Source organism: Grampus griseus (genome assembly GCF_964374135.1).
Source record: "Grampus griseus genome assembly, chromosome: 7".
Taxonomy (NCBI): Eukaryota; Metazoa; Chordata; class Mammalia; order Artiodactyla; family Delphinidae; genus Grampus; species Grampus griseus.
In genome coordinates this window covers 91891462-91906596 of record NC_139001.1, presented here as the reverse complement: position 1 = coordinate 91906596, position 15135 = coordinate 91891462, and the positions used below count along the sequence as shown (strand labels likewise).

At 40.2% G+C, this 15135-nt stretch overlaps 1 protein-coding gene across 1 annotated transcript in view; it reads left to right on the top strand.

The window, feature by feature from the left end:
• THSD7B (thrombospondin type 1 domain containing 7B) overlaps positions 1-15135 on the top strand; it is a gene marked incomplete at both ends in the record, with an annotated part of 764094 nt that overhangs the window by 252545 nt on the left and 496414 nt on the right. The window lies entirely within an intron of this gene.

The window sequence follows — 15135 nt, the reverse complement described above, 5'->3', positions numbered from 1 at the left end:
CATAACCCTGCAGAAAGCTTCTCTTGTGATAATACTGTGTCAAAGATCCTTGAAAATCTGTACCCTGTTATAAAGACGAAGATGCTTATCTTTGTACTCAGTTTCAAAATGGCTCGAGGTAGACTTAAAGCTTAAAAGATATGGTGGCTACAGACCAGGCATCAGTCTATGAATCTTAATTTAGTAAGACTTCATCTGGCTTTCTCTTTTATTCTTAGTAGGGGTGGACGCCTTCGACAGTATAATTTAGACCCTGCTGTCACAAGTAAATGTGTTTTGTTCTTTTTATGTCAGAAAGAAGGCTTCTTAAAGGAGCTTTATTTTCTTTTTCTTCCCGTCCTATTTTGAACATTATATAATACTTAAAAACTCAGCTTTCCACGGCAGTTTCCTTGTTCCATTTATAATTACAAACATTTTTTACCTATCTGTTGACCATTTTTATCATGGGGTGGGGAACTTATGAAATAGATCTGAGTGCCTCATGATCATTTCCAAATGAGAATATGGGTGAGCATTTTGGGGAAAATGTAGGACTTGAAAGAAATTTTTATTCAGGTGTACTTGGTATTTGATGTTAGAGGACATACCGGAATATGTTTTGATGTTTATCCAGAGGATTGTTGAGGCCAGGGGGTGGGGGTGGGGGTGGGGGGCGGGGGGGCGGAGAAAAGGAGGTCCTTCATAACTCAAGTAAGAGCCACCTTGGGAGGGGGTAGCATTGGAGAGATAGAGGAGAGAGTAAGGAGCTGGGGGATGGAACTGACAGGTGGGTGAGGCCCATGACTAATTGTGGATATGGGCAGGTGAGGTTGATTTCAAGGGCCTGGATGAGACAGTCACTGAAAAGACACATGTTGCACGGCTAATTCCTTCACATATTTTAACAGTATATGTAGCTTTACCCTACTTGCTCAAAGGGTTGCCCTGTATCATCATTTATAATCTCCATAATTACTAGACTCCCCACTCCTACTCAAACCCACCTCCGTTTTCAGAGAAGCCATGTACACATCTGTCCTTGGAAATGTTGCCTTTTAATTGGAGAGTATTAGAATAGACCAGGAAACTTTATTACTTGTGTTCATGTAACATAGTAGCAATACATTTATTAACTGCCTAATCTTAAGTGACTGTCTCTCAGCTCTAGACTAACCCTTCTCTCTTTATGTAGGTGAAGGCTAGAAGTCGAAGTATAACCTTAGCTGTGTGGTCGTGACCATTCCTGTTATCTTTACTAACTGAGATAGTGGAATCATAGTGTTTGCAGTTTGAAAGGGGCTGGATTTGATTGTCTGGTGCAGACCTTTCTCTGACACGGTGAATTCCTTTTGAAGCGTCCCTCAGTGTAGTTTGAGATTGCATGCTAGTGATAACTAATTTATTACTATATAAACTTCCAGTTATTGCATAGACTTCTCTTATGTTGAATTGCTTCTTGTTAATTTCCATCCATTTCTCCCAGCTCTGTGCTTAGGAGCTATGTAAAATTGATCTATTTTGTATATGAAAACCCTTCAGAATGTAAAGCTAGCCACACTAAACTCCCTACATTTTTTCTCTCTATACCAAACATTCCCATCTTCAACTTTATCTTCAAGGGTCATATTTTCATATTCTTTCATCATAAAGGATGCTTAATGAACTCTAATCATTTCATAATGAAGTATGATTTCCTTTCATTGTGGTTACTTGTCTCTTTAAAAATAAGCCTTTGAATTTGGCCTGGGATGATTATCACACTGAATACCCTGTGAAATCTACCCTCTTTCCCTGTTCAGAATTGGTTTGTTTCCTCCCTCCACTTCCATGTCTAAAATTTCTTATGTAGTAAGGCCCTAAATAATTTATCTTAAAGCAGCCTAAAGGGACAGAGTTCCCTGGGTGAAGGTGGGGAGTATAGGAATTTTAATGGGTCATCTAGTTATGTGGAGTCTGAAAAATGGGGCCCCAGTGTCTTTCTCTAACAGCGTAAAAAGGGATTCCCCTCCCTGCCGTGCAGACAATATGGAAGGCTGACTGGTTTTCCCTCTGGAATAGTGCTTCTCAGATGTTAATGAACGTGCAGATTACCTGGCGATCTTTTAAAATGCAGATCATGAGTCAGTAGGTCTGGGCTGGGATTGGGATCTTGCGTTTCTAAGCTCCCAGGAGATGCTTATGCTTTTGCTCCATGGACCACACTTAGAACAGCACTGTCCATTAGAAGTCTAATGTGAGTCACAAGTAGGAGTCACACAGTAATTTTTCCAGGAATCGCATTAAAAAGTTCAAAAAGGAAAAGAAGTCAAAAGAAATAGGTGAAATTAATTTTAGGAATATACTTTATCTAGCTTAACATATCTAAAACATTATTATTTCAACATGTAATCAGTATAACAATAACTGAGATATTTTAAAATTATTATTATTAAATTATTTTTTGTATTAAATGTTGTAGGTATTTTGTACTTATAGCACATCTCTTGGATTAGCCACATTTCAAGTGCTCCTTAACTACACGTGGCTATGTGGCTTCTGGGTACCATATTGGATCGTACAGCTCAAGGTACAGAGAGTTGGATATCTCAGAACCTGGGAATAATACAAATAGCTAGTATTTGTTGATGCTTGCTTTGTACATGACACTGCTATGAGACGTAAGTGCTATATAAATGCTTTAGATGAGTCATTATTATTCCCCATTATACCCATAAGAAAGAAGGCTCTACGCTGGCAGTAACTAGCCTAAAGTCACAATGGCAGGGCCAGGATTTGATCTAGAGTCTGACTCTGGAGCCTGTGTTCTTAACCACTGCTCCAGGGCAGGGAGCCCTCTGAGGGAAGCAAGCCCTCAAGAAATGGGAGCAGTGGGCCTGGTATTTGGGAAGGAAAGGCCAGGCAAGATGGTTCCCTGTGATGGGGTGTGGCCACTAAACTCTGACACTGAGGTGCAAATTGCTTTCTATGGATGGATGTAGTTTCCCTATGGTATCCTTAAGGCTTTGGTGGTGTTGATTAACTTCCAGGTTAGTAACAGAGGCTGCCTGTTGACCATGCCTGTGGGGATTAAGGTTGCTGGAGAAGTAAGGGGGATTTTGGACCTACACCTGCAGTGGTGGAACCAAGGCCACAGAGGCACCTGGGTCAACTGGCCCAGTGGTCCAGAGGGGAAATGGGATCTGCCCCAGGAAGTAATCTTGCACTCTGGGGGAATCCTCAGACCCATTCCCAGGGCCAGGCCTTCCACAGCTCTGTGGGGTGAGGGCTTGGATGTTTTGGTTTGCAAACCAAAGGGAAACAGCAAACCTGTGGGCCCTTCTCTCCCATCTCAGCAGTGGTTGAGGCATTGGTTCTATAAGTTCCATCTATTCCGGGCTGTAATTTACATGGAGCAGGAGGTTAATTTTATTTTGAGAAGCTACAGGATCTCTTTGTCTACTTTAGATTTTTGATCCCTTCTTAACCAAGATGTTTCTACCTTTTTCACCTGGAGACAAGGATTTCAGTCATTACAGCAACAATGCTAATTCGAAAGGTGCCTAAAAGGGCAGGCTCTGGACTCAGAATGTTGTGTTCAGACTCAGTCCATGTCCCCTGCAAGCTGTGTGACCTAGACAAAGTCACTTATTACCCTCTAGGAACCTGTTTTCTCCAAGCCTAAAATAAGACCAATTAATAATAGCTCTGTTTACACAGGGCTGTTATAAGCATCGTATAAAACAGTAAACATAAAATGCTTATTAGCTCAGTACCTGGCACTGAGAAAAGTAAATGTTAACTCTTAAACTATCATTGCTATTCTTCCCCTTATGTCTCATTATTCTACTTGCCAAGCTGAAAAGTCATCCAGTCATTTTTTTTTTTTTACCGTAAAACTTTTAAAGTGCCCCTTGCCCTCTTTTGCATTCTTTAGCATTTTTACAGGCCCAATTTATTCCAAGCTTTAGCCCTTATAACGTTATTATAATGCCGTGCTAAACTCACTAACATATGGTCTTGGCTGTGTTTCCTTCTTTTTAAATGCGTGCAAGCCTTTACAACGTGTGCTCATCGGAGAGTTCCCATGCAGCCCCACAAGCCCCCTTGGAGCTTTATTCTGTCAAATCCTCTATGGTGTTCTTGTAATTTGGGGGGGGGGGTCAGAATTCCTTTCAGGGTGAGCCTACACCATAAAATGTACTCCATCTTATGAGATTTAGCCCACGGCTTTTGGAACTTTCATTTCTGAATTCTGGGTGCAAGTCTAGCTCAGCTCCTGCGTCTGTCACCAACTCTTAAGGAACTTGAAGGGAAACCAGGGTGCAGCAGGACCATCCATGGCTGGTTCCCAATTGACCCATCTCCGTCTTGGAACAAGGCTCAGTCTCTGAACGCAGTCTCCAAATAGAGGTCCGATGAAACAATGATTTAATGAGAAATGGATGTTTTCCTGAAGATTTGGAGGAAGAAGAAAATGAAGAGACATATCCTACATCATACTCTTCAACTCAGTAGCATTTTTCATTGGCCTATTAGGCACAGTGTTCTGCCTCAATTTTATCCTCCAAATTCTTATTCTCTGGTGGCTTCTTTATCTTTTTCCTTCTTTAAACTCATACCCTCCTCCTCCTTCTCCTTCTTCTCCTTCTTTAGGACAATTCACTTCTTTTTATGTTAACCATACTATATTTAGCCAATCAAAAGTTTGAGGGTTAGAAAAATAGTGTCTATATACTGCCACTAAATAGGACTATAGGGGACAGAATCTCAGTTAATCCCATTCAGATTGCTTTCTGCCAGTGCTCTTGTCATGTCTACACTGCCAAAGATAGCCTCTCATTTGTCAGACTTTGTTCTGGGGTAGCAGCTCCTTTCCCTACTTTCTTTACAACTTCCACTATGAATGTACCGTCAATAGATTCTTCTAGAAGTTCTGCTTTTGGTTGAATGAGATTTTCATAAAATATTTGAGCAGTTAAAATTCTCATTTTACCATAGGGGCTTCCCTGGTGGCGCAGTGGTTGAGAGTCCGCCTGCCGATGCAGGGGACACGGGTTTGTGCCCTGGTCCGGGAGGATCCCACATGCCGCGGAGCGGCTGGGCCCGTGAGCCATGGCCGCTGAGCCTGCGCGTCCGGAGCCTGTGCTCCGCAACGGGAGAGGCCACAACAGTGAGAGGCCCACGTACCGCAAAAAAAAAAGATATACAAACATTAAAAAAAAAAAATTGTTGCGTGCAGCTGTATCTCATTTTATTATGTAAAGACATCTATATTACTTTGGAAAATTCAGTTCACCCTCCCTTTTAAAAAATACGTAGGAATACTTTCAGAATTAATGTTTATTTGTATTTAAATAAGCTATGAGTACATCCACGCTGCTTTTAATATAAAATCATCTAATTGTGTTTTTAAATTAAATAATTATCTCATTATTTTTGTTGCTTTTTCTCTCAAATTAAGACTTCATAGAAAGCAACTGTAATATTTTAAAACATAAATCACTGTCTTTTTGATATTATAACCTGTTTTGCTCTGATGGTATATTTAAATGTACAAAAAATTGGAGTATGCAACTTCTCAAGACAGCTTTTTAATAACTTGACTACTGTCTAAACAAAAGACAAAATTTGTAAAATTCTACAGCATTTCAGCTGTTTTAAATGTCTGTATTCTCTGTATGCATCAGAATTCTGCCAGAGAATAACATATCGTATTAGTTAATGTATTATCTCCTGATTATTGCAAAAAAAAATTCAGCATGTAGATTCAAAACAAGCAAAACACAGGTACTGAGAAGCACTGTAGTCAAATTAAAAAGATAGATTCCAACCTACAGCCATGAAAATGTGCACTGAATTCAAGAATTTCAGAGCCTTGAGCTGGAAGAGTCTAACATGGTGAAGAAAAGGGAAAACCAGAATCACACTGGCCGGGTTCAGGTCCTGCCTCTGCTTTTGCTAATTATAGAAGCTGGGGCAGAATTTTAAAATTTCAATTGTCGCACTGGAAACTGGAGATACTAGTAGTACTTGTCTCATAAAATATTTTGCTAATTGAACCGGAATATACTTGTAGACTGCTTAGTCTACAAACTTAAGGTCAATATGTGGTCTAGTCCATGCATTCCCAAAGGAGATGATATTGCCCCCAAGGGGACAAAAAAAGGTTCTTGGGGTGAAAAAAATCTTACACTTTTTACATATAAAGTGTATGTATATAAAACTTACTTACAGTATATTTGTGGTGTGAAAATGTTATAGGGGAAAAAGGGGAAATAAGGGAAAAAATATTTACAGATGCTCCTTGGGGAGGAGGTAACACAACAAAGGTGAGAAACATTGGATAGTCTCTTTAGTTTACAGAAGATCAATTGCTAAACAATTTGCCCAATTTACACAGGTAGTGGTAGACTTTCAGTTTAATGGATTTTAATGATAGTATTGATATTTGGCCAACTGGCTTTTCAAAATCATACTCAATAAATTATTCAGAACATTGACTCCCTGACCTGCTAATCATAAAGATTTTCGAAGATATAAGTCCTTACCGCACTCTCTGCTACCCCCTTTCCAGTCCTGCCCCAGTTCTTCTGAGTTGGATCTACCTTAGACCCCACTGGTTTATCCAGGTGGGAAGCTACTGCTTTATAATACTGGCCTTGACATAGTGAAGAGCTATAGAAAGTAGGACTTGTAACGTATGAATAGGCCTGGGAGGAAAAGAACTTTCAACCAGTTTTGCAATGCAGGGGTTTTGGTTTGTAATTTTTGTGTTACTTCTAAAAATGTGTAATGCAATTTCTCGTACAAAAGAGTGAACTATTCTGCATTTAAAAATGTTTTAGGCGGTGTCTCATTCCCCTCACTACTTAGGAACCTGGTGAATCCCATGAGCCTTCCTTTGAAGTCAAATTAACTTGTTCAGTCTAAAACAATTTGCAGATTTAAAGCAGTGTGTGCTAACAAGGCTGTCAGGTACAGTGAGCCCTTTTCTTTCCCTTCCTTTAAAAACAGGATGGTGCGCGTATTTGTTTCAGAGAGCAATAGTTCTTTCTTGGCTCTCTTAAATAATCACCACATATTTCCGCTTTTGTGGCCCCTTAGGAATGGCTTTAAGCTTTGGAGTTTATGATGTTCTTGGAGGACTGTGTCACCTCAGGGAACATGGATTTCCCCTTCTCGTTACCATTATTTAAAATTTCCATTGAGTTATTCCCGGGTTGAAACATCCACCTTCTACATCCACCTAAATCAGACCTTCTAAATCAGATGAAGGCCCTTCTTGCTGATGGAGTAACAGGGCACCCTGTGACCGGTACTGAAGTCTGGGAGACTTAGGTCTGCTTTCTTTTGCCACCTTCTGACCTTTCTTACCAGATCTTCCTGTTCCGTGTCCCTTTCCCTGTCCCTGCTCTCTGACACATTTCTATCTCAACCATGTTTTTGGTTTTTTTTTTTTTTTGTATTTTTAAAATATCCTTTTTCTTTCCAATTCTTGCCCAATGGACTTAGGGATGTTTTACGGTCACCTCTGTTTTTCCTCAGTTGATGGGTTGGATATGGTTGATAAGGAACAAGAATTGGGCTAGTGATGCTATGTGTACCCAGTGGAGGGTCAGCTTTACAGCCCTCCTTCTCCAAGTTCCAAGCTGCCTTAATGGCTTCTTTGGTCATCCTTTGCTCTTTAAGAAAATCTAGGGGTGGGCTGCTTATTGTGAACTCATGGTAATAACTTAGGAATGACTTGAATCTTAAATTTTATTTTTTATAAATGTATTTATTTATTTTTATTTTATTTTTGGCTGCATTGGGTCTTCGTTGCTGCGCACGGGCTTTCTCTAGTTGCAGTGAGTGGGGGCTACTCTTTGTTGTGGTGCACAGGCTTCTCTTTGCTGTGGCTTCTCTTGTTGCGGAGCATGGGCTCTAGGTGCGTGGGCTTTAGTAGTTGTGGCACGCGGGCTCAGTAGTTGTGGCTTGCGGGCTCTAGAGCGCAGGCTCAGTAGTTGTGGCGCATGGGCTTAGTTGCTCCCCAGCATGTGGGATCTTCCCTGACCAGGGCTCAAACCCATGTCCCCTGCATTGGCAGGCGGATTCTTAACCACTGTGCTACCAGGGAAGTCCCTTTAATCTTAAATTTTAAGATGAAAATAATCATTATAATTTAGTTTCATCCTCTCCATAAAACTTTTAGGAATTTTTTTTTTTTTTTTTTTTTGCGGTACGCGGGCCTCTCACTGTTGTGGCCTCTCCCGTTGCGGAGCACAGGCTCCGGACGCGCAGGCTCAGCGGCCATGGCTCACGGGCCCTGCCACTCCGCGGCATGTGGGATCTTCCCAGACCGGGGCTCAAACCCGTGTCCTCTGCATCGGCAGGCGGACTCTCAACCACTGCGCCACCAGCGAAGCCCCAGTAATAATTTTAAGTACGTTTCAGAATCACATCAAAAACACCCACCTTGCTCCTCATTTTCCTCTAAAACACCTACCTTTCCTGAGGTTTGGCCTTTAATACTGATATTTTTAAACCTATTTTTTTCATTTTATTTCTCTTTAAGAATGTTTTAGAAGGGGACATAGTGTTCACTTATTCATTTTCCTAATTAATTATTACTAGTCTGAGAAACGATCAGAAAGAAATTTTCAAAAGAAGATGTGGTATGTATATACAATGGAATATTAGTCATAAAAAAGAATAAAATAATGCCATTTGGAGTGACATGGATGGATCTAGTGATTGTCATACTGAGTGAAGTAAGCTAGAGAAAGATAAATATCATATGATATCACTTATATGTGGAATCTATAAAAATGGTACAAATGAACTTATTTACAAAACAGAAACAGAATCACATCTGTAGAAAGCAAACTTATGGTTACCAAGGGGGAAAGGAGGCGGGGGAAGGATAAACTGGGAGATTGGGATTGACATATACACACTACTATATATAAAATAGATAACTAATAAGAACCTACTAATAAGTAGAGCACAGGGAACTCTACTCAGTACTCTGTAATGACTATATTGGAAAAGAATCTATAAAAGAGTGAAGATATATATGTGTGCGTTTAACTGATTCACTTTGCTGTACAGCAGAAACTAACACGACATTCTAAATCAAATATACTCCAATAAAATTAATTAAAAATAGAGGAACAGAGGAGAGAATATATCATAAAGAAATATATGAATATAGGTCTGAAGGCTACTGTATTTCTCCCCTAATTTTGTAATTGTTGGATATTGATCTAATTACTTTCTAAAACTGAATACATACTTCATTTATTTTGTCCATTTTTATTCTGAATATTGTTTTCCATCTTTACTTATCATGTTGTTACTCTGTAGCATTAAGAAAATCACTAGTTGGTAGGTATTTTCTAATTCACTATGTGAAATGAATGAAATTGGAAAATTTTTTGACATGTGGCCAAATTTCACATAATTTCCGCAATTAGAAATGATTATTTTTAGATATTATATTTATGGTACATACATCCTCCTGCCAAACTGTATTGCACAGTACTTTGCCAAGAGAGTTACAATATGGCTAAAATTAAGCTTTATTAGATATAATAGAATGAGATGGAATTTAATTCTTTAAGCTGCCTATAAGTGCTAGAAGACATATTTGCTATTATTCTAACCACGAAGTTAAAAGAATGATGTATTATTTTGCAAATCCCAGTGGCAAAAGGCAATTGAAATAATACATGAAGCTTCTTTAAGGAAAATAGCTTTCTGGTTAAAACTGTAATATTATTTATCTTTCCCCTTCAACCGTTTGACTCCTTCAGTTTGTAGAAACCTATTTATTTCAGCAGTTAGGTGGATTGAATTTCTGCCAAGTCAGTATGCTCCCTAAATGAATATGCCAGAGGCAATACTGTTTCTCAAAAACCATTTAGAAAGCAGCATTTTTACATAAGTAGGCTCTTTCATTATTTTTGAATTAACTCTGAGCAATTGCTGTTTATATTATGATTTCCTGGACACCCTGTGGAACTTGGGGGTTCTGAGTTTTGAGTGAGAATTCCCTTTGGGATTGACAGGGCCTGCGTTTGATTTGGAAAATTGAAGTGAATATAACTTTTTGGTCTAAGTTCTTTGTGAAGGCTGATGTCTTTCTGCAAATCAAATATCTTATGTAAAATCTACTGAAGATAGAATGCAGGGGTACTCAGGTACGCCTAAGAGAGAAAGCAGGCAAAATCATCTGGGTTTTAAGAGTTCCCAGGAAGTAGCATGACCTTTACTTTCTTTTCATCTCTACCTCCCTGAACGTACTGGAAAAAAATCAATATGTTTGACTAATTTCTTGCCCATGATCAAGATCTTTCTTTCTGTTCTGAGGGAAAGCTGAGTTCCATTATGCCATGGCAGAATTACCTGAAACACTCGCTAGATTTTTAAAGACTCATTTGATGTTTCATCTGATAATAGACATATTAAAAAACAAGAAAATGCCATTGGCTCCTGTGATAACACTTTTTACTCTAAGCAAACATTACTCATTTTTTAAATAAAATACAGAGGGTACCTAGTTATTAATTATAATTAACTATGATGATGATGATGCAATTTCCATTTAATTTCTTTTTGAGGTATTAAATGGCATTGAAGTTTAGATCTTACAAAATGGCCAGCAGTAGGGGTGGGGGGGTAATATACTCTTATTGAATCTTTGTCAACTTATTTCTGTGTTGATTCAAAGTAGTTTGGATCAGAGCTTGATTTAGTTTCAAAGAAGGAGATGTGAAGGCACTCAGTTTTCTTTACAGTGGTGGTCACATGCTAATGATAACAACAGGCATTTTTCTTCTTAATTACAAATCATTTCGATTGAATTTGTATGTTCATCTAAAATCACTTTGTCCTTAAGGAAAATCATGAACTATGCACATTGCTAGAATTAAGAACAGTTTTTTCTTTAACATTAAATGTATCAACTCCAGCATATTCCCACTCCCTTTGTTAATTAGCATTCTGTTCATGGAGTAATTCATTATTTAAGGTGACTTTGCAGTCATTAGTAGCAGACTTGCACATTTCTTGTAAGGCAGGTCAATTTAATAATTTCTTATTGCAAATGAAAAATTCCAGGTTAGGCACCGAAATATTCAAAGCGTTAATGACTACTGCATATGTACAATCACTTATCAGACTGTAATATATTCCCTAGCTTTAGAAAGCTACTGCTATGTAGTGATCTCAATTGACCTGAGTTAAAAGTTACTTTGTCTCTTTAACACTTTGTGGCCATGAGAGGTCTTTATAGGGGCTAACATTGCAGCCTACAAAACCTAAATAGCCTATAAAACCTTGGGTAATTGCTTACCTATTCAGGCAATTGGTCAACACAGGAATGGCAGAAGGTGTCAAGGTGACATGGTCTAAGGCAGCTGGAGAAAGCTGGACCAGCATAGACCTTCACTGAATAGGTACACTGATTGCAGCAGGGATCCGTTGCATTAGAGCAGACAGTTATTAGCAAATAGAAATAAAGTTGTTTCAGTCAGTATATCTAGAGAAAGGATTTCAGGTGACTAGAAAAGCAGCTTCTCTTCCCACAGGCATCATGGCTGGAGTTTGGTCAAGAAGAATTGAGGGCTCAGTAGAGAGTAAACTACCCAGACCATCCAATTTGAGGTGGTTCAGGTATGGCCCCCTACCCCACCCACCTCCCAGGATAATTTTATTACATCATGAACAGCTACAAATAAAAGAACAGTTGTTTAAAGTGGAGCACATTTTGGTCTCACTACCTCCTGCTTCGTCAGGGAGGTGTGGGATGGAGCTTGAAGGAGTATTGAAGTGGCAATAGAGTAGGAGAGGAATTTGGATTTTGTTTAAAGGATTAAACAGCCTGCAACCTTCATGAATATCTTGGATCTGTCGTGTCACTGGTTGCCTCCATTGTGGTCACTGTGATTCATAAACAAAATATGCTTGGTACGAATGACCTCATCTATTCTGTCTGATGCCTTCATTCCATGGCAGGAAAACCAAGAGGAACAGGTGGAGGTGAGTCAGCCACCAGGGACAAGGCTCAGGTCTTGCTCTGCCTTGGACTGGCTGAGTGAACTTGGAGAAACCACCTAAGGTCTTTGGAATTCAGTTTTTCAGTAAAATTGCTGAATTAAACTAAATTAGCTCTAAAGCTCCCCTTCTAGCTCTAAGAGTCGATAGGCGTAGCGATATCCTGTGTTCACTTTTCTTGGGGAGTTGACTACCTAAGTGATCTGAAGCTGGTAAGTACTTCGTGACTTACTCATGATTTATTTCTAGAACAAATGGATCCCAGGGGGCTGAAATAGAGAAAAGTTGACCCAAGCCCATTGATTCAATGCCTAAATGAAGCATCTTAGACATGTCCCTGAGACTGGAAGAATTTATTGACATGGATTAAGATCTACTGTCTTTCAAAGCAGCAGGTGCTGAAGAGGCATGAGTGCTCTGACAAATGGCCTCACTCCCACCCCTGGGCCTCCAATTATGTCGCTTAGTAGCCTCCAGGGAAATCCCCCCATTCCTCACCAGCATATCATGTCTCTCCCTAATTTCATATCTTAATACCATTAGCCCTCATGTCAAACAGTCAGTTGATTGACAGTTAAGTATTTATCAAAGGGGACCTTAGGGGACTTAACCCCTCACCTCCCAATAATCATCAACAGCCCTCCAAAAGTAAGCCAAATAAACATAATATCTGTAAAAACATTGTCCTGGACACATGCAGCTTCATGTCAAGTTCCCCAGTCTCTTTCCAACTGCACTACCAACCCTAAGGCTTAACTGCCTTCTGGACAGTTAAGCCATTCTGGCGCTTCTAACGAGATTTAGTTCAGACCTGCTGTGAGCCTAGGTATTGCGCTGGTGCATTGACCAGTTTCAACTGCAGGGTCCAACCTCAAGTTCAGAGATTGCGGCAGCAAGTGTCTGCTGGGTCTCGGAGCTGAGACGTTTGGGGTACCTTCTCAGCATTGATCGTCAGACACTTAAGTTCTGTCTGGTGTTACGGGGAGACAGCCATGGCAAAGGAGAGAGAAGCAGCAATAATGGCTTTCTAGTCTTATTGTTGAGGCTTGTGGACTCATGAATGCTTAGTAGCAACTCACATCGAAAAAGAGGCTACATGAGGACAAGTGACCTTGTCTGTTTCACGACAAATCTAGCTTCAGCACCTAACACAGTGTTAACTCATGGTAAGTACTTAGCAATGGAGGTTGAATGACCGATGATGAGGCCACATAGAGCAGTGGTTCACAGCACAGATTCTGGAACCAGACCACCTTGTTCCAGATCCTGGCTCCACTGCTTGCTAATTGGGAATGTGAGCAAGTGAGTAAGGTGTGTCTCAGTTTCCCCATTTTAAAGTAGGAATAATAATAGTATATATCTCAAAGTTATGCAGGATAAATGAATTGATGTTTATAAACAGTGCCTGGCATGCACTAAATGTTTATTAAACAGCCAGAGTAATCAGTTGACATGCCCCCACGTCCTTTTCCATCATTACTTAGGTTTTGTTTTTGGAACTAAAGTTAGAGTTTGTGAGAACACATGCTAACCAAGCATGGGCCTGGACCGAAACACACTTCTGCCTTAAGACCTCTGGCTGTGCAGCTTCCTATGTATACAATACTCTAAAGCATCTCTTTCCATCAATCTTGTTAAAGTGCTACTTGACGTACCCTTCTCGACTGAGAGTTCCTTGAAAGCAGACGCCCTCCAATAGGGCCTAATTTAAACGGGTACTCAGTGGTTTTGGAATGAATGCATGATGTACTCAGTGAATGGCTGCTTGTTGGTCTTTTACTCACTCCTGGGGAAGGAATTGCAAACTCCTCCCCCATCTCACAGGTTTTTCTTTACCCATCAGTGTCATATGTACATGCACAGTCCTGGTCACTCCAACCTCCCCACCCAGCTGTTGTTATCTTCAGCACAATCTCTGATCATCACCTCTCCTCAGCCTTCCCAGGAAACCCCTTTACTTTCCCCCAGTATCTGCTCTCTCTTCCCTGGCCTGTCTCTCCCACATGGCTTGACATTTGACATTTACGTTAGCAATCTTGCTTTGTTCCTGTCTTTTATTTTAAGTCATGTCAAATCCTTCTGGTAAACTGTAAAAGAATTAGTTGCAAACAAACCGTTATTATCATTTTCCTTTGCAACCTTTTGTTTTTCCCATTCACCCTCATAGATACCTCAAGCCGCTCCACTTCTTTCCCCGATGGTTAAAACATCTTCGTGACAGTATTTTTTTGATTTTGCTCTTGCTTTCGTTTCCATTCAGAGTTCTGCTGGTCACAGCTGTGATTTAGTTCGATCTGTATCTGATTCAATTCACATCTTATGTAAAGAGTGAGGAAGTAAAGTAGATGGGGTGATTTACCTCCCTATTGTCTCATACCAGTCTCCGTCTTTGAAGCACTTCTGATCTGCTTAACAGATGGAAGTGACGTATAGGAAATATTTCAATCATAGTACAAGGCAACCCATAAGATAAAACCGTCTGGTCTTAAACCATTGGCTCACAAACTCTGAATTGCTCCGAAACCCACTTAGTGTGGGATCACTCTGTGCAAGTGTAGTCAGGCATTTGGCTGTTCTTTTATTGGGTCATTTTGGGATATTGCTCTCCTAGCTCCTATTATGTTATAATCTCCATGAGAATCAGGAGCCCATCTTCTTCTTCATCTGTGTATTTTCATGATTCTCAGCATGGGTCTGCACAGAGAGGACACTCGAGGAGCACCACTGATGCACAGATGATTACTGCCTCCTGCCTTGACCCAGTTCTGGGCATTCTCCGGGCGCAGGTGCATACCAGGAAGGGCTGGAAGTTTCCTAGTTGGCATTTCCTGTGGCTCCGCAGACACTCCTTGTGCCTCTGGGTAGGCTTTCTAATGAAACTGACTTCCAGGGACTAATTCTGCCACTGCAGATCCTGATTTTTCTTCTTCTTCTAAAAACCATTTTTCCTCCGTGTCTTCGAGAGGTCCACCCCTCAGGGGAGTAAGAGCAGTAGACTGGTTATGCTAAACACCCCACCTCGGGTTTCAGTTTTGAATTTTTCACAACAACCCAGTCATCTGTATAGTTGAGATAGACTCATCTTGGAACTTCACAAAGCCACTTAATTTTTTTAAACTTCATAACTCTAGATAATTT